Below are 22,640 nucleotides of genomic sequence, written 5' to 3'. Positions count from 1 at the left end.
GAAGGTCCTGTGGTTACTCGGGTTATATTCCTACTTTTTTCGTTAAAGTTATGATAAAACTTACACACGTACGTACATATGGAACTATGGAAGAGATTGCTCTGAAGCGATAAGGCTGCCCATTGCTTACCTTGGAAAATCTTTATGTATCTGTGTTTTCTGTAACATGTTGGTGCTGCAAAAAGCCATTGTAATTTACGAACAAATATCTAATAAAATAACGATGTATACCTAATTCTACCTAACCATTATATTTGTACCATATGGTCTGAGATCACAGCAGCATACATGGAAATAAGCTCTTTTGAACAGATACTCCTCAAATTTGCAATGATACTTTTTAAATAAAAATATAGTCTATTGAAATGCTTAAAGCAGAAACAGTTCATCGAAAACTTCACCAAAAACCTATCAGAACCAAGTTTAAGTAATAACTGCAGTTCGCTATATCCGGAAGTTATTAACAAACGTACACGTATTGCCATGAGTCTCAAGATGAGTTATTAAGATATCAATAAAACTACGTACCTACTGGGTCTCGCATTTTACATGAATAAGGCAAAGCCAAGGTTTGCTGCAGAATATTCTTGTCATATTCATCGTGATAACTTTTATAACATCAGATTCTGGAGGTCGTACCTTGAAACGTGTTTGTTTTATTTTACCATCTTTGGAATAAGCTGTTGGCATTCTGGAACGTGTACAATTTATAGTTAATTATCAACTTAATTGTACCTCTGTTTTTTCCATGAAAAATAATTATATTATATGTTAGATTTAAAGAAGATATGCGACAGACTTAAACTAGGTACGTATTTCTGATGGTATTACTAGCAAAGAATGTTAATAAACATAGGTCCAATTTGTAGAATCGATAGTTCAAGTCTGTCGTATAACTCGTACCCACGGTGTATAACTATACCCACAATTACAGTACTGGACAGTACTGGTAGTTTTGGTAGTCTCCGCGGGGCCAAATGGGTGGCCGTATTCCTTGTTCTGCTTATCAGCAGCGAAAATGCTGAAATTAATAAGTAGAACTAGTGAGATGCATCCATTTAGATTCATGGGTAAAGGCTACTCCGGCAATAGTGCCTTTAAAAACCTCTTAACATCGTGTTTAAGACCACTAAATTTGCTAATGCTTCTAATGTTTCCGCCAAATATAGTCGATACTGGCTTAATCAATGAGTCACGGTATTTAGCAAGTCGGTAGTTCGTTTCAGCCTTTAGCCAAATTCGCTAGCCCACGCTGCCTCGGCGCCTACGCAGAAAGTAGCATTTTGGTGGCACGACACGCGCCATTGACCTTTAACGTGCTGTGATATGGTTTAAAGCAATAAGCACAAGCGTTTGTCATCACAAATGTTACGCCTGTCTTCAACTCCACTACACAAGCAAGGACAAGGACACGTATAAATTCTGATACCTACACAATGATATTATCGATAACATCATACGCCTTTCTCAATCACCGGTGTCCATAAACGAATATTCGATTACGTAGGGAATGGGACTGGAGTAAGCTAATGGGAAAAACTTCTCAATACGAGGGAGCAGTTTATAACAACTCTTCGAACTCATTAACAGGTAAAAAATAAAAATCGCTAATCGCTATCGACTAATAAATACGTGAGGGACGCGTGTAGGTATTTAATAATTATGTCTTTGTCTCACACTACTTTAAATTAAAAGAATAAAAATCGCTATCGCTTGTTCTTCTGTTCTACAGCTCAGGTCACTTGTGACTTGTTCGGAGGCGTAGCACTAACTTGAGAGCTGCCAGTCTCCCATTATTAAAGTTTCGGAACCATAATAATATTTCAATGGCAAACGTCGTGTAACAATATCTCTGTTATAATTTGAAGCGTATTGTTAATATTGTGGGCGGTAATGAGATCACAGTTAGTCATTTTTTGTCTTTGTTTGTCGTCTAGCTATAAAATTATTCTTAAATTTTATATACCGACTTAAAAAAAAGAGGATGTCCGACAGCATCTATTTATTTACTCTTTACGATGGTTATGTTTTACCCGACTGTCCGAAGGAGCAAAGGAAAAAATAAGTGTAGTAGTCTAAAACTCTAGTTTTAAGTTAGTCGATCTCTTATAGATACGGAAAGTAATACGACTGCGTCGAAGTAAATAGAAGAAGCGAAAATAAAATATTTAAATTATTTATAAATATAGTATACAAATAATAGAATGTAAATAACACGTATAGTATACTAATACAATAGAACATTACATATCAGAATAGGGACGTATCAGAGCGTGGTCAAATAGGCCCTAAATGTTCTGAAGATAACGTAGCAACCCTGGCACATGGATACTAAACGCAGTGGGCGACCTAAAGTGGGTCGATTGTTATAAAACCAGTCCAGTTATCGGCTGTAGGTGCCTGTAGGCGCATATTTAGTGTCGATTTCTGTAATATTACATTCCAGCAGCAAAATACGGGTGCAACGAACGATGAAGAGACAGAAGTGGACAATAAAGCCCATCTTAAGCTAGATCTTAACAATAATAGATCACTCATAGGCTCCTGGTATTCCCTCGGAATCAGGATGTCCCTACGCCCTACGTAAAATTACCAATCAACCATTATGTATGGGGCGTACTACTAGGCATAGGGAAGTGAAATTTTTCACATTTAAGTTTTGGGAACTTAAATCCCAGCATTTCAACTAAACTGCCAGAATGGTTTGCGCAAGCGATGTCACGGGTAAAGGCTATTTAACATAATAATAATATGTGTGAACTGTACTTGGCCTCTGAATGAAAGTCGAACTTTACAATAAAACAACTTTAGCACTTTCAGATAATAACACTTCGACTGCGCTGCTAATACTCTTGCCAGATATTTTTCTCAAACGGTATGTGTTTCTCTGAAGCCTAACCAGATGGCTATTACAGCTCAGCGAAGAGGGAGGGCGAGCTACCAAAGCGAGCTGCTTAGCATGGGATGTCTCTTTTAGTAGAATCTATTTTGGTCTTTATGGTTTTCTGCTGTTACTGTTACCCTGACACAAAAGGCGTACATCGCCATCGATCGGCGGGTAGGGAAGTTATTTTTCCACTTGCAACTTATAAAGAACCGTTAATTATTCACGTGGCTCTTCACGCTCAGTCAAGTATTATACAAGATAGTTGAGTTAATAAACATTCATATAACTTCTCATTAAATAACCGATGTAAACTAATTACGGAATTGCGTTTAGTTCAAACGCATGCAGATTACAGTCATCACACGCACGATTGGCTTTAACATTATTTTATATAAATCATCATTGATTATATGATTTATAAACACCACTTGGTGCTAATGTACGGATTTGAATGATGCAATCATTAGTTTTACTGCAGAAGGAAAAGAGATGAGAAATTAAATATTTAACGTATGTACCTATCTATTGCAAAATAAATTCTATTTTCATTAATATGACATCCATAGTTATCGAACAGAGCACTCGACATATTACAACATGTAAAGAATAAAAAAGGAACATCCTTACAAATATTAGCAAAGGTGACTTTGTCTGTCTGTACCTCTTCACACCCACACTTCTTCTAAGCTTTCAGTCCGGCTGCCGAGAGACTCTCGAGAATGAAACTACTATTTATTGCTTTCACTGATGATGAACTAAATAATTTCCTTGCTCACCCGCGACCTAACGATAGCTAAGCAAGGGGTTCGTCTCGATGTTTTAGAATGCATGGAGATAATTAGATACAACAGTATGGGGTCTATTATTAATGAGCAGGTAAATTTAGTGTCATCTCCCTTGCTACGGCTTGGATCTAATTTCAGCAATGGTAGTTAATAAAACATGCCTTGACAGTAAATAAATAAAAAATCAAGGTAGTTTTGAAGGACGGTTAAAAAATTTATTAATAATTTGTGGATAGTTTTGTTTTGTTTCATAAAACGTATGTGGGTACTTGAGGAGTTACAGTGACAAGTTAAAACGGTGGTTGTGGTTCGTTAGTCTAACAACTGGTAGCATGTGTACGGTTGTGTCACTCTGAAGATGAGCTCTGTTTGAGTTCGAAACGCGTCAGTGTAGTGTGGTGGTGGTGATAGATGGGTTTGTGTGATTTGTGTGTGTTCTTACAGTGTGGAGGTGGAGGAACTGCATGAACACGCATATTTTGCATAAGCTTAGCTATCGTAAGGTCGCGGGTGAGCAAGGAAATTATTTTAGTTCATTGATATGGACCTCCGCAAAGTAACGCCTGATTCAATAAATTATTCACTGATGATCACTGGTCACCATTATAAAAACCCATAAATATAAAGAATATTTTCAAAAACTCTGCTTGATTAGCAATTTTCAATTGGAAAATGTTTCAATAAAAAAAAACTGAAGAAACTTTATAAGGACTACAATTATTATAAGCGTTAAAAAGGACAAAACGCATAAGTAAGGGAGTGATTCGAATACTAACTCCCTTTCTACGAGTATAGTTGGTTTGTTTGTTTTATACTCTTTATTGTACAAAAAGGAAATACAAAATACGATAAAATACAATACAATATTGGTTTTTGTGATAAGACTTAAAATATTAATGAGAGTTCGTTTTTTACACACAAGCAAAAGCTTATGCCAGTAGACGATCAAGGCATACAGTTGCCAAACATGCCCTAATAAAGTTAATTGGCCTTCATCATTTAGAGCTAGCAAAAAGAATTGCAAGGTTGATAGGTATACTTTATATTGAATTTTTGATGAGTAAATTATGCTGACAACCCACTTTGTAGAACCAACCTTGTAAACAAATAAGCGTGTAATACATTATTGGCAGAAACATTGGAAAAGTTTCTTCGATTGATGCTTCTAGGGTAGAAGAAAGTGTTGCTACTTCGCGGCGTAGCTCGCAAACTATTAGCTCCATGTAAATTGAAATTCCGTTTCATCAAACTTTCATGAGAATTACTATTTACATCGTGGTTTCTTGATTAGCGTTGCAAGCGAACACTCGTAGCAATTCTCTTTTCCTTCAGGATTTCGGGATCATATAGCTAGATAAAAATAGCCCGTTTGTTATTCCAGATTTCTAGCATTCATACAAATTTTCATCCAAATCCATCAAGCAGTGAAAGAGCAACGAACACACATGCACAAACTTTCACAAATAATATTATTAGGATGTCGTAAATATTACGGCCTGATCAAAAGGTACTTATACACCTTCTGATTCTACAGACCTAAATAAAACAATGTATGATTAACATTACAAAGTGGTTTGACACAGGTGCCTTACAAATGAACGCGGTTGCCCGCAGGCTTCGTATCGTTGACGCATCTCTGAATAGGTCGGTTCACATTCAACTGTCAATCTAATACTGATAAAAAAACTTAAGAAAACCCCCTCTTATATGTAGTAGTATCTGTCCATATAGACAAGTTGGCGTTTCAAATTATAATAAGTTTCTGTTAAAAATATAATTTTTAATGCAAGATTTTTTTGGTGACTGTACTTTGGTTGACTGTACTTGCATTGTCATCCAAATTACATATGTGTATGAAGTTAATCCGATTATCCGACCACTGGAATCATCATTTCGCATTTCATCATTATTGGCATTGCGTCAGATTCGAAATTCACATTGCATTGTTGTATTCCAATTAAGGATGACTGACATGAGACCCTGCTAAGGTTGGGCCTATTTTGACCCGACTGCCGGAAGGAGGCTTTGATGCAGATGTAATCTTTTACTACTACGTTGACGGTGTCCTTACGTGCTGCCACTGTTTGCGCACGTTTCATAATAAAGTTGACTATTGTGTCATTTAACCCTTCGGGTGCCGCGGCCATTTTGAAGAGTTTCCGTTGAGTGTCGGGCGTCCGGCTCCCGGTGCTTGGTAGGTGTGGTATTTCATTAATAAATACAAAACGTTAGAACTATATCTGCCTTGCTCAATCTTGCAAAATGCGTTCATAAATAGACGCTACTCAAGTTTGACTGTGTGACCGCTGCCGTATGGACGGGCGAGCAACCGTAGCTCTCTCGTCTACCTCTAATAGTCCAGCAGTCGCTGTAACCGGGAATAAGTTGGCTATTGGAACGGGTGAACAACCGTAGCTCTCTCTCTCTCTCTCTCTCTCTCTCTTTCTAATAGTTAAGCAGTCGCTGTAGCCAAAATCGGCTAAGATCTATATATGTATTAGATATTTTTGTGCCACGTTAAAAACTGCTTTTAAGTTTGACTAGTTACAGTTGAGAAGGGCCTTGGAAGGGCCCATGCGAGTGCCCGCCATGTGGTATTCAGTGTACCAGTTAATTGCAAGCGCGGTAGGAACTAGTTGGTAATCGGTAGATAAATCTATCTTACATTGTTGCTTAATTCCTACTTAATAGTGAATTGAAACAAAAAAGCATTATAAACGTCCTGTACACTGAAATAAGATGAACGTTTACAATAATATTTCTTTGAGAAAATTACTCGCAAAGACTAGGTTGTTTAGATGCGAATACTTATAGTAAAAGCTATAGCTACAGGTTTCATAATATTTCTTATGTTATAGATTCGCAAGTCGTGGTCGTGGTTAGCCTAGTGGTTTAACCTATGACCTCTTGAGCCGAGGATCGTGGGTTCAAATCCGGTCTCACATCTCGGAGTTTTCAAAATTCATGTTCGAAATTTCATATGAAATTTATCACGACGTTCATGGTCAAGGAAAAAAGCTTGAGGCGATCTGTAATTACAAGACAAGTAAATCTATGATATGAGTGAAGTTCCCACTCTACAATAGACCCGAGAGAGAATTACAGCCTAAAAGCCTTGGGCTTGTAAAAATAATCATAGGGTGTACAAGAATCCGTCTCCGTCTGGTTATGAAGCATTCAGGCAGGCACTAGAACTCCAAGACAGACAAACGTAACTTAGCCGTGTTCGGCGGACTTCTTAGAGTAGTCTTAGACTTCAGTTTCACGTTCATTCTGGCGTCAGTCGAGTCCATCATTCTGGTTTTTAACCCCCACGCAAAAAGAGGGGTGTTATATATGAATGCTATGTGTGTCTGTCTGTGGCACCGTAGCCGGGTGGACCGATTTAAATTAGTTTTTTTTTTTAATTCGAAAGCAAGTTTTCTAGCGATGGTTCTTAGAAATGTTTATCAAAATCGGTTCAGCCGTTTATGAGATATTGAACTTTTCTGCCATTCAGATCGAATATTGTTGAAAACGTTTAATTTTCATCAGTCTGGACTGGGCATCAGGCCGTCATTCTGATGGTTAGGTACACGGTAATTATATCGTCATTTTGGCCAGAACGATGGTCTGAACTGATACGATACCAGAATGAGCGTGTTGTTACCGATATCTTAGGGTAATACTTTGACCAAGAATGGTACCAGGGTCTGATGACAAAATATAGTCAAGCAGGTATCCCATATAGTACATACTTACTTACAATCATTACAGCATGTTTTTAATAATTATTCTAATGCTGAATGCTAACTGGTCTAGATATGGACACATATTACCTGTGTAGTATCTACTACATGCAAGACGAGTTTTTCTTAAGTTTTTTACGGCTTATAGTACCTAAATAAAAGGAAACTGATTAAGAAAAACATTGTAACGTTTTTTTAGTAATTTATAATACAATATATTGCATTTTCTATATGTACACTGAATTTGCACATAAAATTTTATTTATGTCAGTTTATACTTAACATGAATTTTACTTAACATGAACAGCACTAGCGCTGACATCACCACTTACCTAACGACATAGTATGCCAACATTTTGTACTTATTTAGATAAGTTTCGCTATACAAGCTAGTTAAATGAGCAACAGATGTTTTCTCAAGCTTATCTATCGTTATGCAAACGAGCCCGCCATTCGCAGATTTAAAAAAGGTACGAGAAATAAACACGTTCCGTTTTATACTTAAAACCTGCCAGTTATTTTCTGTCATTTCATTAAACTATTCAAAGAAGTAAAATACGAGTACGCATAAAGTATCTAAATAACTATGATTGGTTATTTGGAGTCTTTTTGTATTTTTTATTTCAACTCCAAATTTGTTACTTTTACGGGTATTTTCGATTCGATATCTAAATAACGTTTTTACATTTTTTTTTCATAAATCATATTACTTTATTTTAAATAAGGAATGGGACACGTCTTAGTGCAAGCGTAGTGTAAGCGTGAAGTTGTTATATTAACTGTACCCATATTTTTTTTGTTATAAAACCTGTAGAAATTAAAACCCGAATTTATTAATTTTCTTTATTCTTTGTTCCAAAGTCATCGGCCGTTTTAGATCTTTGTCGCAGTTCTTTACCGCAGTAGCACGCATTTATGTCAAACTAAAAATAAAAAAAACACCATTCCAATTCGTTCTCAAGTGGTTCGAGTATATATAAGTTCGTGTAGTGTAGGCAGATATATTTTTCATTGTATCGATTTTGTTGACACTGTATCTCTCGTGTTATGCCATCCGCGGTGATGTTTATGCAAAACGCACCCACGCTTCATTGGCATGCATCTAGGGCTGGAGTGATAAATAAGATCTGTACAGCAGCCGGTCCTCCCACTGGACCTATTCAAGGTAGAGTTCCATTTATTATAATTAAATTAGACCCGCCATACTCAACCTTTTTTTGTACGGGTCACAAATGTAGCGTAGAAATTGTGCAGCGGGCCGCAGCATTGATTGTCAACAGGGGTGACATTCTTTCCCGGCCCGTATAATACCGACATGGAAATACCGACACTGTTTTTCGTGTACACGTCCATAGAAGCTCATGTCAGTTTCTATGGGCGTGTACGTAGGTACACAAAACCTGTCAACAGCATTATAAGTCAAAATGGTCAAAAATCGAATACATGGAAGCTTGGCGGGCTGCAGGTTGAATACCAGTAGTTCTATCTGCTGCTAGAAACGACGTTAGTTAAAAATTCTAGTTTACATTTGCTCTGCTATATACTCTGCTACCAAGCAAAGCACAGCAACAAATGAAGAAGCAAGGTGTTAAAGGAGCAGCAAGGTTATGTATTTCCTTTTTTACACATGACTTATGCGAACATTTAAGAGGTCTCCATATTTTTAACTGCTTCAGCTGCAAAAATATTGTAAGTAATTAGACTAGTAGGTGCCTAGGCTTTTCTTAATAAATATTATTCATACCACCAGCTATTGGATTTAATTACTTATGGCATAATTCAATATAAATAAAATGAAAGAATTAGTTATGTTCATACGATCAGTTATGTTCGACAAATAGATGCTGCTAAAGTTGATAATGTGCAAAGTGGACGGAAAGAGACGCGCTGAGCGAAGGAGAAAATCGTGGCTGCAGAACATCCGAAAGTTGACCGGCATCGCTTCCGTCAAACAGCTGTTCCGGCTGGCTGCTGATAGAGACGAGTACAAAAAGCTAGTGGTCAACCTTCAGGATTGAAGAGGCACTGAAAGAAGAAGAAGAAGAAGTTGTAACGAACCCCCCCCCCCTATAATAAAAACTTTTTCCTTCTCTCAGCTAAACCTAAAGCTAAAAGTTCTAACTCCTGAAGCTAACTGTTAATTAAATCAAAACTCCTAAGCTCAAAGCTATGACCTACCTATGTGCAGCCTACCTATATAACTAGAGCTTATGAATCCTACTGAGCTGTTTGAAACCTACTATATGATAGCGTGATGATGTGAATTGGCCATGTGATCGTCTAGTGGTTGTCTAGTGCCTAAATAAAATGATTGACCCTTCGTTGTGTCCGTCCTAGGTAACCCATACGGTACTTTTAGTGAAGAAGTAAAGATTGGTTGGTCTGAATTTAAGCTACAACTAATTATCTACCTACCTATAACGCAGCTAAGAACACATTACTAGAAAATAACTAATTTGACTAGGAATATAGAATGCTGTAGTATGTTATGGAATGCTGTTAGGGGAACAGGGGCAAGTTGTATCCATGATTACTTGAGAGGAACAAGTATAGCTCTAAGGTATGACATTCTGAAATAAAGCGCATTAATAAATGCTTATGGTAGAACATAGTAAAATATCTAAGATTTAAGGAGATTAACCTAGTGATTATATAGGTCTGTGAAGTTTATTAAAATCATGACTTTTAAAACACCTAGCTATAATAACAAACCAAGATTTCTAAAATGCTAAGAAGGGAAGAACACAGGATTAGTAAAAACACAGTGTAAAATAAAAACAGTAAAATAAGCCAAATGAAAACAGTTTAATAAAACACAAACAAAATGAGAATAAGATAATGTTTCCTTTTGCTATAGTATAATGGGGATATAAAGAATACTACCCACACTATAAGGATATTGTGTAAGCGATAGGTAGAACAGGAATATGGTATTATAAGTTTTCCATTTTACTTCAGCAATTGGAAATAAGCACACAGAATTAAATGGATTAGTTAAGTAAATAAAGAGCATTCTAGGGCTCAAATGCAGGATAATAAAGCTGTATATAGGTAATATACTTATGCGTCCACCAGGTGATAAAATTCATAAAGTCGGCATATACAAGTCAATTAAAAATAGCATTTGGGTTCCTTCCTATAATATAATGGTATGGCAAAAGTACTCTTGCTATAAATAGTTTATTTAATTGATAAATTAACCATAAGAATTTATATGATTTCTATTTAATAATAAAAGCTCACAACAACATTCCAGTGATTAGTTAGTCAATAGTATACAGCAAATTCTCATCCGCCTACCAGTTCTAATTTTTAGCTTTGTTAGTTCCACAATGGTGGAATTCTAGAGTCAAGTGCTAGCTAAAATGTTGTACCTAGGTAAAGTATATAATCACAAGCGATAATGCTTGCCAGTTGTTTGTAGATGAAATGTATTTTCCTTACCTATAATATATTAATGCACTAGGTGTTAGGTTTACTCTTACTATAGCTTGTATTTGTATTGATTGAATACTCATGAAGAATTATAGGATTTATTTGGAAATATTCTACATCACCAATTTCAACGATTAATTATAAGCTTGAGGTTAATGTAGAAAGGGTTAATATATATATTATATGTATAAATTATTGTCCCCCCCTAATTACCTCCCACCGTTTATAGACCGGGTTGGTAGATAATAAATCGGGTATTCTTATCTTACCAAGTAAAGGCAGATTGTTAGTTTTGCAGGTAAGTAGTATTCATTCACTACCTATAGAATACCAACCAACTTAATATCTATTGGATGGAGGTAATGGTCTCCCCGTCTGTACAGTTAAACACAATATAAGTTACCCACTTTAAGAATACTGCAATTAATTATATTATTGTTTTGTAAGAATCTGTCGATAGCAGATAGTTTATACATTTACGATTTATTCAGTCTGGCTCTCAGTACATGAATAGCGTTCCCCTGTCAAGAATAGAACTTTGCTACATGCCTAGCTTTGACCAAATATAACACATAAATGTCGAGAATTTTCTTTGAATGGAATTATCAGTAGGTATCCCATGATTGTGTCAACCTCAGACATAGAAACTTTAATAGATTTTTTTCATTATTTCTCTATTAAGTCCCTAAGCACACATATATTATATATATAGCACACAACAGTAAATGAGTAAAGTTAACAAGGGCGTACTTACATGACTCGTTGCACAAGATAAAGAAATACATATCTGACCTCACAGTTCCTGGTTCCTGGGTAATGGTGACCGCGGAGATTCTAGCGGGGGTTTTCGTTAGCACCGCAAGGTATCCAACCCCGAGGCTCAAATCAGACCTCACAGAATAAAGAACTAAGCTGAAAGACTAGCAGCGAAAGAACCGAAACAAAAACGAGAGAGCATTGCCCAGCGACATAGACTCCCCGCCGGCCCGCCAGCCTATTTACGATCAAAGATTAAAGAGACGGGAGGACTAATAGCGAAAGAACAAACAAAAACGCATGGGCACTCCCCAGCGACATCGGCCTCCCAATACCAATCCGCAAGCTCCATCATAAATCAAATCAAATTTAACAAATACGCGCAAATCACCCAGCAGCGCGACGACCCTCCCTTTCCCAAGTTCCAGGCCCGAATGCCCCCAAAACCTCCATTTTTCTTTTTCCCCGATCGATAATTGAAGAACCTTCCAGTTTGAATCGAGCCGCGAAAGTCCGAAAGCAATAGAGTTTGTAAGAGTAAGAGCGAGACAGGGTGAAGGTTGATTTTAAGCAACATGTAAAAGAGATAAACGATGAGATGAGATAGTCATATTAATTTAAAACACCGAACGATGAATGGAAGCGAAGGTTAGTTCTAAGTTTGAATAATGTATAGAGCTGTGAAAAACGAAGAGCTTTATTGTTTTATCATCAAGTATATTATATCTCATTTGAATCTAAATATTTGTTTGTGGTTAAATAAAGTCAAATTTTCTGCTAATGTTTAATATGATTATTTAGGTAAGTAAATAACGATTAACCGAATAATAAGGACCAGACGTAACAACAGAGGCTTATTTAATACATTGTGAACTTTGCAGTAGTTATTTAATTTTATGTTTATTTATTTATTTATTCATATATTTGTGAACGAAGCGGTACAAGGTGTCTCTTGTTCCGTTTCAAAGTTATGTTCATATTAAGTGTGTTCAATACCTTTTTGAATAAAGCTTGCCATTCAACTAATTTTAGTTGAAGGTATTTCAGTCCTGATCTAGAAAATCGAACACTGGTTAGTAATTAATGAATAACTTTGTAAGTGTCTACCAATTTTAATCAGATGTAGTAGGCAGGGCAAGATTTTAGACACATTTATCCTTATAGCTGATCGAATAATAAATACAAGGTAAAATATTGATAATAAACATGTTGAGGTATTTAAATAAATGCTCTTATGACCATTTTTAGTGCATTCGTGTAAAACCTGTTTCATCAAAATGTGGGAGACACCTTCCACACTCATGTAGGAGACTTGCGAATACCTACCTACTTAATGTTTCGCCGACAAATGATTTTAGATTTTGCGTTTCGCTGAAAACGTTTGACTGGAGTAACGATTCGTAGATTGATTCATTCGCAGACGAGTTGTTTTGCAGAGTTACTTTGACGACGAGGAAAGTTTTAACTTCAAAATAACATGAAAATACTTTTAAAAGATTACAACGATATTTCCTTTTTTTATTTTATATTTGCTGTCTCTTATTCAACATATATTATATCTAATGTACAAGTTGAATAAGTATCATGTGCCATAACAGATTGAGAAGACATAAAACCTATAAATCCAGTTTAGGTATAAAGTTATCATCACGCCATCCATGCTCTACTAGCAGACGCTCCACAGTCTCAGACTGCCATCCTCCATCGAGAACCTAAGTCTAAATATAAACCCTGTAACAAAAACTAAGTTATTCTTCCACCCTTTACAAAGACAACACCGCTCTATTCCGACCATATCGCTGATTCAGGATCTTTTTCATTACCGCATAACATCTCCGTGTCATTCATAATACTATGTTATGAAGTTGCATCATTCGATTGACATTAGCGATGACTCTTCAAAGCCCATACTTGTTTGTAAGAATACATACATATATAGCCAAGAACCCGCTTTGTTTGGTTTAACATACGTCTTTGTTCGAGTAAATGTACTTAGTACTTCTTTTACCTATATGGTAAATAGTCGGGAGCTAGTCGCCATAAATAATTAAATTGTAAATGAATATGCGTAGACTGGTCTATTATAGTAAAGGAATTAAGGTAAAGCCAGAAGATACGTAAGTACAGTGCTCGAAGTTTCCGCTAAAGATCCACCACTACCCTTAGTGTAAGTTTTCGGATACAAAATACGTCTCCATCGCGTTCGCGTTAAAATCTCAATTTATATGCAAACACGAACAGCGCCTCTAGCGGAACGTTTGCGATGTTCGTGTTGCCATACAAATTGAGATTTTAACGCGAACGCGATCGAGACGTATTTTGTAACCGAAAACTTACACTAAGGGCACAGGATATGTATTAAGCACATCTTCTTTGAGTTTGAGTTAAGTAACATAGTTTCTAGGACTTATACATACATCGTCGTGAATCTATAATGAAGGAGGAAAGTGAGTATGAATATGAAGAATACGAATTGAAATGAATACAGCAATCGATATAAAGAGAGATTACCGGTGGTAGGACCTTGTGCAAGGTCCGCCCGGATTGCTACCACCATCTTGCTCGCTAATCCTGCCGTGAAGCAGCAAAGCTTGCACTGTTGTGTTTCGGCGTGGAGAGTAAGACAGCCGGTGAAATTACTGGCACTTGAGGTATCCATCTTAGGCCTCTAGATTGGCAACGCATTTGCAATACCCCCGGTGTTGCAGATGCTTATGGGCGGTGGTGATCTCTTACCATCAGGAGACCCACTTGCTCGTTTGCCATCCAGTCGAATAAAAAAAAGAGGGAAATTGTGAAATTTATCAAACGCAAAAAGTTATATAATTGAACATTCATTAGCAACACGGCTTAAATATGAATATGATATAATGTTGTGGAATACTCTATCGAGGAGAGTAATCTTCGGAATAAATTAGTCAACATGATACCCAAAAACCGGGGACGCAATCACATAAATTCAAGTCACGACGCTACATCGTAAAACAAGTTGGTCCTTCCTGACGTGATCCTAATGCTATAAAACTGATAGATAAAATAATTCCTAAAATAAAATCTGAGGTCAAAGGCAGAACCAATAAACAAAACAAGAATAAACCGACTGTCCGTCCATCCTACTAATATTATAAATGTGAAAGTTTGTGAGTGAGTGAGTGAGTTTGTAAGTGAGTGAGTATGTTTGTTACTTCTTCACGCTGAAACGGCTCGACGGATTTGGATGAAATTTGGCAAAAAGTTTATCCCGATATTCCCACAGGATAGGGATAAAATCTCTAAATAACAACCATTGGGTTTAGAGTCATGAAGTTTGGTATGTAGGTGGCTGGATGTCTGGAATAACACATAGGTTACTTTTTATCCCGATGTTCCCACGGGATAGGGATAAAATCTTGAACTAATAACCGCTAGGCTTAGAGTCATGGAATTTGTTATGTAGATAGCTGGACATCTCGAATAATCTCGAAGTAACAACCGCTGGATTTAAAGTAATGAAATTTGACATGGGTGTTTTAATTTAACGTCAATGAAAATCACGATGTAATTTTAGGGAATTCCCACGAGAATTTAATAAATTCCCAGAATTTCAATTCAATTGCTGTATCTAATGATTTACGCGTGCGAAGCCGTGGGTAAACGCTAGTATCTCATAAATATTTGTAATGATCACGCGCGAGAGGACTCGTTTAGGATTAACTAAGTGTTTTGACTAGTATGCAATTAATTACATGACAAGATGTTATTAAGAAAACAAGAAGGCTAAAAGATATTTTTTACACTACAGCCCAATGAAAAAAAATTATAACAAAAAATTTAACTGACTACAAAAATACGGTTCATAAATTACGAAGTTCTGAGGTAACAAACATAAAAAAAAATACAACCGAATTGATCACCTCAATTTTTATGTCAGTTAAAAAAGAGCTTGCGACTCAACAAGCAAGTTTGCAAGTTTACTTTGTAACTTAGCGGTTTGTATTATTTGATTCTCATAGCCTAGCAAATGTAGCTAGTTTCTACTAAAGAGTTACTTAGTTGAAATTTATATGATTACTTACTAGCTTTTGCCCGCGGCTTCGTCCGCGTGAAATTCGGTTATCGCGCGCTGTTCCCTCGGGAACTGTGCATTTTTCCGAGATAAAAAGTAGCCTATGTCATTCTCTGGCCCACTATCTGGCTGACTATCTCTATGTCAAAAATAAAGTTGATCCGTTGCTCCGTTACGGCGTAAAAGAACGACAAACATACAAACATTCCAATACACACACTTGCACATTTATAATATTAGTATGGATTGTGAAAGAATTGACTTGACAACTTATATTTAAAAACTGCCAAGTGTTTTATGAAAAACAAAACTGAAGTGTAAGTGTAATCATTGTTAAGCACGTCTGTATCCGCTTGATTACCTTCACTCAAGCGCATCCTTGGTCTGATGTCTGAAATTCAGCTGCAAAATTTGACGGTTAAGGCTGCGCCCGCGATCCACGATCCTCGCCCCACTCCGGCACAGCAGTCGGTTTCCGCGCGCCGGGTGTCATACGAGTCTCTCCGTCTCACTCGACCGCTCGATCGATTCGGCCCTTCGATACGAATTACTTTACGAACTTTTCTGAATGAAAAGTCCTTTACGAAGTCCTTTAATAGTGTTGTTGGTGTAGTGTTGGTGCTTGATTTTCTTTTCTCAGTGTGTACTTCAGTGCTTTGGTGTTGAAATTTCAGGAGTGTAATTTCATGACAATTTGACTGTCTTTGAAGACAGAATTTTGAAGCCTCACATCTGGCTTGTTAATTTATCTTGAGAAGGTTAGTCTATTTATTAAGTATGGCGTAACTTCTGATAAGTATTTCAGTCAATTTACGAATTTCAACATAAAACATTAAATATATACCTATGTTATGAAAACAAGAATGCCATAATAATCTGGCGAAGGCTTATAGAAGTTGGTAAGATAATTTTAATAATCGAAAATTATTCCGTACCCGGTCTATACTTAACTAGTATCAAATTCATGATTAAAGTCATATTAAGTGTAATCAGTCAAAAGCAAAGCAAAAACTCCTAAACAAGTGCGTAATTTGTTTTTTGCACAAAAGTTTTTTTCAATATGACATAGCAAAGTAGCGCTTACACGTTAACACCTACGATATTTACGAAGCTAAAACATGTGGCATTTTAAATGACGCAAGTGTACAAATATAGTTTTCTTCATCGAAGAAAAGGTTTATGACATAACTAAGTTACGGCTATATTGTTCGAAGTTACCGCGACGAATTTTCCTTAGACTTGTACCTAGTATACATAATTATGTTATTGAATTTGATAGTTTCATATATTTCTGTTCCAGAAAGTTAAGCCGTATTTAAGTGGTAATTAATTGTATCTTTATTGTGATTATGTAGTAAATGGAAGAAGAGAAAAATATAAACTTCAAGTTCAGTACTGTACCAACTCTATACATAGATATTAAATTTTCTTGAAGAGATTCCCTTGATTATTGAGATTAGAAATTTATAAGAAGTCATCACGCCCGTTTTGTCCGTTGCCTAGAAAGAAAGAAAAAAATTAAGAAAGAAAGAAATAATTTATTTGCTAGAAGACGGTCATAACCATACCCCGTTATCGTAACCGAAGCTTTGCTTACTAGGATCTCTTACCATCAGGAGATCCACTTGCTCGTTTGCCATCCAGTCGAATAAAAAAAAATGATATTTAGATTTATTTATTTATTGTTCACATTGTTCTTGCTTACAACACTGAATCAAACTATCTTTCACGATGTTCGATGTGAATGACATCGCAGCATCACAACAACCCCATGGCGATAGTTTTCAACAATTAACATACTGGTGCTATATTGCCCAATTAAGTATCGAAACCAAAGCGATAGTGTTGTTGTTATAATATAACATAGGAACGCCCACTTGATGTCTTATGTTCGTTCCTTAAATAATAATATAATATATTGGTCATGGATAAATCCGGTATTCAAGTGTTTAGATTAGCGGTTGGCTTTTTTGTTTGGGTCATTACTTGGGTTTTGGGTTTCATATGAAAACAAGTTGTAGACGCCCCGACTAAAAATAGCTTAGTAGCGTGCTATGGTGTCAATTCTTTTACTTGCTGAATATTACTCAGCGGGACAAAATTTGGCCCACTCTACATACAAAATTACCTATTACTGCATACATTTGAGGGCCAGATCTTTTGCCGCTCAGTACATTATGCTTTTCTGCCGTTGCTAATATTTTAATATGTACCTAGGAAAATATGTTTTATTCATATTTATCGGTGAGGACTACATCCCACTAGTATTTTAAATGCGAAAATTTGTAAGTCTTTCTGTTTGTTTTTCTTTGTTTGTTACCTCATCACGTCCAAACCGCTGAACCGATTTAGATTAAATTCGGTATACAGATAGTGTACGAACGAAGTACATCGTACAGTATTTTGCTGACACCTGACCTAAATATTTGCATTTGTCGCATTTTTAGTTAGTTGCTAAATAACACCGCTCGCGATCGGTCACAGCTGAGCATTTTAATAAATAACTTGTTATTTTGATATGTTAAAAACTTTAGTGGGTGTAACTAAACAGTGTTTTAAGTTCAACTAGGTACCTAGCAACTCAACTACTACAACTTTTTCCTCGAGCTTCGGTCATACAGATAGTTTCCGTCCCGGGGAAGGACAGAAGATAGTTGTTATTCCGAAAAATTGCAAAGTTCTCGCGGGAAGCGATTAAAAGAATTCTACGCGGATGGAGTCCGTAGTCGCGTATAATGAAGTGTAAAGATTTTATTAGTAAAAAATATTTTGCTATTTAGTTTTATTTTTTTCTCGTCTACCAAAGTATACGAGTACATGATCACATTACCCATTTACATTCCCTTTCAGAACCCCTTATTTGACATAATAATATTTCAAAACCTTAAAGTTATTAGGATAAACATAGGCTACGAACGTCAACGTCCACCATAAATGGAAATGCGAATGGCGCTGCGCTGAGTGACGCACGCGCAACCTGTAGATAAAGAATGAGCTTCCATTTAAAGGTACGATGACACTTGCACGCTACGACTTCCTATTCGAAATCAAGCAGACGATCAAGTATAAAACTAATTGTGAAACGCGAGTTTGTATGTAGTTGTTCCCTTGTTGTGCATGCGTACATCCCATACATCTGCCAAAGAAATCATAGCGAAATAAATTATGATAAGGTTTCACCCTGGTATGCGATTCAGTTTCCTAGACTGTACCAACAAATTCATACAGTCCCTCGGTACGCGAGTCCGACTTGCCTAATGGCCGGTTTTCTTTGAACTTCGCTTGAAACGCTACCACGTGTGATCTACTCGTACCTTTAATTAAGTAAATACTTTATTATTTTTAATTAAATATGTATATTATAATCTGCACACAACGTCACACGTTGCTATGTACGGGGACCTTCAGTTCCAGCCCCATATATGTAGAGGTGCCGTAGGTGGCCATACATTGGGCTATTCGTATTATGCATTATCATAATACTCGTACCTTACATTACGTTGTTAGATTGACTAGTTGGTCGACAAATTAGTGATTGTATTTGGCCGGATAATCCTACGTATTTATTACTGTTATGGACGTTGTGTGAAAATGAGGAAGTTTGTCTTGTTTATGTTTTGATTGTGTGTGATACAATATGAAAAAAATATTTTATATTTCGTTTTGGACGGGCTTACGATTTATACAGTGTGTTACCGGCAGCCAACCTTTGTTTAAGGGAGGTTAAAGTAACGTATTTCTATAACTAAACCATGGCATTAATTTAGACTAAAATTCAGACTGTTAACTTTTTAACAAAACTATACAGGCCAGATATGTACAGCAAAGTAAATTGGCAAGTAAGTGTAAAAATGACAGACGCCAAATACTTTGTTTTTTTTTGACAATTTACTTTACTGTACATTGGTAGTAATTATAATTTTGTTAGAAAGTCGACAAAGTCTGAATTTTAGTTTATTAATTAGATTAATGCCATGATTAAGTTACGGAAACACGTTACTTTAACCTCCCTTTAAAAAACTTGACTATTGTTGTTTTCTGTCTCTACCTTTTTGTCTTTAAGGCTTCAAAGGAAAAATATTTGAAATTGTTCCTGAAAAGAGTTTTTATACGAGTGAACGCTATGCTAAGGATAAAATATTTGATCGCTATGAGCTATGAATAAATAATAACGCTGAATAAAGGCCTAGGGTACAACTACAACGACGAATATCTCATCTACAACTTTTGATTACCTGGACGCTGAAGAAAAAGTGCGTGTGAAATTCCAACTTTTTGCACTTTTTCCATACCTATACGGGGAGCCCTGTATCCTGCAATGGGCCGTATGTAGGATGAGATGATGGTGATAACAACTGACGAAAAAACGTGATAACGCACAATCATTCACTGATTGACGTTTTGTACAAACAACCAAACAATGATATTGCATTTGTTTTGCGCACGCAGGAAGTCGTGTCCCGCAACGTCCGAAACTAACCGATCAGTTGGAAATACTTGCATAATTACTGTCTATTGTCTATAGGATGCTGCTACTATTTATGGTACTTAGGGTTTATTGCACAATACTTAGTTTGAGTTGCGCGACAGCTGTTAAAATATGGTTTGAAAAATGCTTCGACGTCATGAATACAGTGTTAAATTTGCCGACCATGTTGGTGCAACATTTGTATGTATGTAATGTACGTGTGTCTGTGTATGTGTGTGTGTTAGCTACACTTTCGCGCTGCGAAAGTTGGTATGTAGTCAGATGGATCTATGGATGGATGGATGAATCTTTTTTACCCCGATGCAAGATTTTGCCACGGGATTGGGTTAAAGTCTCGCAATTTCAGGCACTATGTTCAAAGACATGAAATTTGGCACGTTAGTGAAAACCGGATCCGGATGTAATTTATGGGTAGGTATGCTATTTACCTAATGAGAATTTTGAGGAAATCCGGAGTTTAAATTTAAATGTCAAACTAATTGATAACGTGAGCAAACCCGCAGGCAGCAGGTGCAGACTTGTGACATGTAGACATCAGTAGGTATACGTATACCAGTCAGTAGGTAGGTAGGTAGGTAGGTAGTGTTAAACCTATTTGTGATAACAGATCATCCTGGCCTGTCATAATATTTAAATTGTGTATTTGAATATATTCTGTCTCTCTCTGTCTTTGTCACTTCGATATAATTAAAACTGGAATATCAATCTCTGCTACCTATTTTATTTATCCAAATAAATATCAGGTAGTAGGTAGTAGGTAGGTAGGTAGGTAGTAGGTAGGTAGGTAGTAGGTAGGGTAGGTAGGTCAGTAGGTATAGCTTCAGATTGATCCTGAACAACAAAACGAAAGCTAAAAAAATCACCAGTAGAAAAATAAGAAGGAATAAGAATCATTTTGACTAAACAAACGCTTTTTTTATTAGTAGTCGTAGTAGCCTAGTGGTTTGACCTATGACCTCTCAAGCAGAGGGTCGTAGATTCATGAGTCCGGGGTCGCTCTTCTAAGTTTTCCGGAATTTCTGTGCGAAGTTTCATTTGAAATTTACCACCATGACATGGAGGCGAAGAAAAACATCGTGATGATCGCACATACCACACACCTGCGAAGAAACTATATAAATCGACTTTGGGACCGCGTGAGTACTACAGCCAATGGGACGTAAATGAGCCGAGCTGATGATGATGATGATTGTTATTATTCTAAAGGAATGTATCAGTTCTTTGACCTGCAGCTGCATCAACCCATTCAATTATCATCAAAAACACTGATCATTAAACTCGCGTGGGCTCTGACGAACTGTCATTATTCTTTAATCGAATATAATGACACCCACACGTAAAGTTTTGCGTTACATTTTTTGTATGACATAATTATCAGAATCCTAAAGCAAGTACAATAATATTTTTTGTTGTAACAATAATAGCTACCCAATTAGCTGACAGGGAACCTGATTGCTAAGTCAGTTAAGCTTGCGTCCATAAAATAATGGTGGACTAAATTAGTGGCATGTTGGTTTATAATGCACGTCTACTTGCATAACATACTAACTGAAACATGTAAACATCAATGTCTCTGTAACATTGTCTGATCCAGCTGTAACCTATTTATTAGAATGTACAGATATCTTTTCTAATGGCCTCAGTAATTAGAATATTACAATACAGTACAAATATTCTTTATTGCACACCACAGATCAGTACAAAAATGTATAATAAAAAACATAAATTCAGAGTAGTAAGCGGTGTTATCGCTTAAAGAAAAAACAATAATAATATGGTTAGAATAATAAAAAAAATAGTAATTTAAAACTCAATGTTAGGACTCTCGCTCCAATCGACATGCAAGACAGCTATGTCTGTGACTTTATTTAATGTGTTTCTGAACCAGAGCTACTCAAAGTTTGTGCATGAAAACCCATATGTATCGTACTAACGCAGCTGTTGTTCGTGTGGTAGCGGAGAAGTAAAAAACCTTGTAGTTCATTAAAAGTAACATGTTATACGTTGGTGCATTAAGACGAGAGCTGTTATGTAGTGCAATGCCTTAGCGACCTTGTTAGACCATGAGATGTCAGTACAACTGTTCCAAATGCATCTACGTAGCTGAATTTATGAGCCTCCAGTAAGGAATGTCATGGACGTACTTACATAACCGGCTCTTTGATTATGTTGGAACATTATTAATTAAATGTGGAGATAATTTTCAAAGTTCATGTGGGCTGTCATATGAAGTGATGTTAACATATTCATTTGTTCCTTATTGCATTGTTTCTGTATCTGCAAGACTTATTGGACTGATTAATAGTTCTACCCTCTAAGCATCCTACAATGATCCTGCTTTCTTTACTACCCTAGAGTGAGTAAAAATTTATTTTGAAATAAGTATAAATTATTGATATTTATTGATGGAGTTTAAGTTACTTGCAATATCAGTTAATTTTGGAATACATCTCCGCACATTTTAGGCAAAATCTCGTCAAAACTACTAAAAGTAGAAACAAACAACTTGAACATT

At 36.3% G+C, this 22,640-nt stretch overlaps 1 protein-coding gene across 1 annotated transcript in view; it reads left to right on the top strand.

Moving 5' to 3' along the window:
- The first annotated feature begins 16,104 nt into the window (after window positions 1–16,104).
- Window positions 16,105–22,640, top strand: part of LOC141436938 (uncharacterized) — a 236,978-nt gene continuing 230,442 nt past the window's right edge. Inside the window, exon 1 of the mRNA XM_074100081.1 lies at window positions 16,105–16,394. The gene's annotated coding sequence lies outside the window, so the exon portion shown is untranslated. The remainder of the gene's footprint in view (window positions 16,395–22,640) is intronic.

This window comes from Choristoneura fumiferana, chromosome 17 (genome assembly GCF_025370935.1).
Source record: "Choristoneura fumiferana chromosome 17, NRCan_CFum_1, whole genome shotgun sequence".
NCBI classification, from domain to species: domain Eukaryota; kingdom Metazoa; phylum Arthropoda; class Insecta; order Lepidoptera; family Tortricidae; genus Choristoneura; species Choristoneura fumiferana.
The sequence above is the reverse complement of the archived record's forward strand: the minus strand, read 5'-3'. Positions and strand labels throughout refer to the sequence as shown.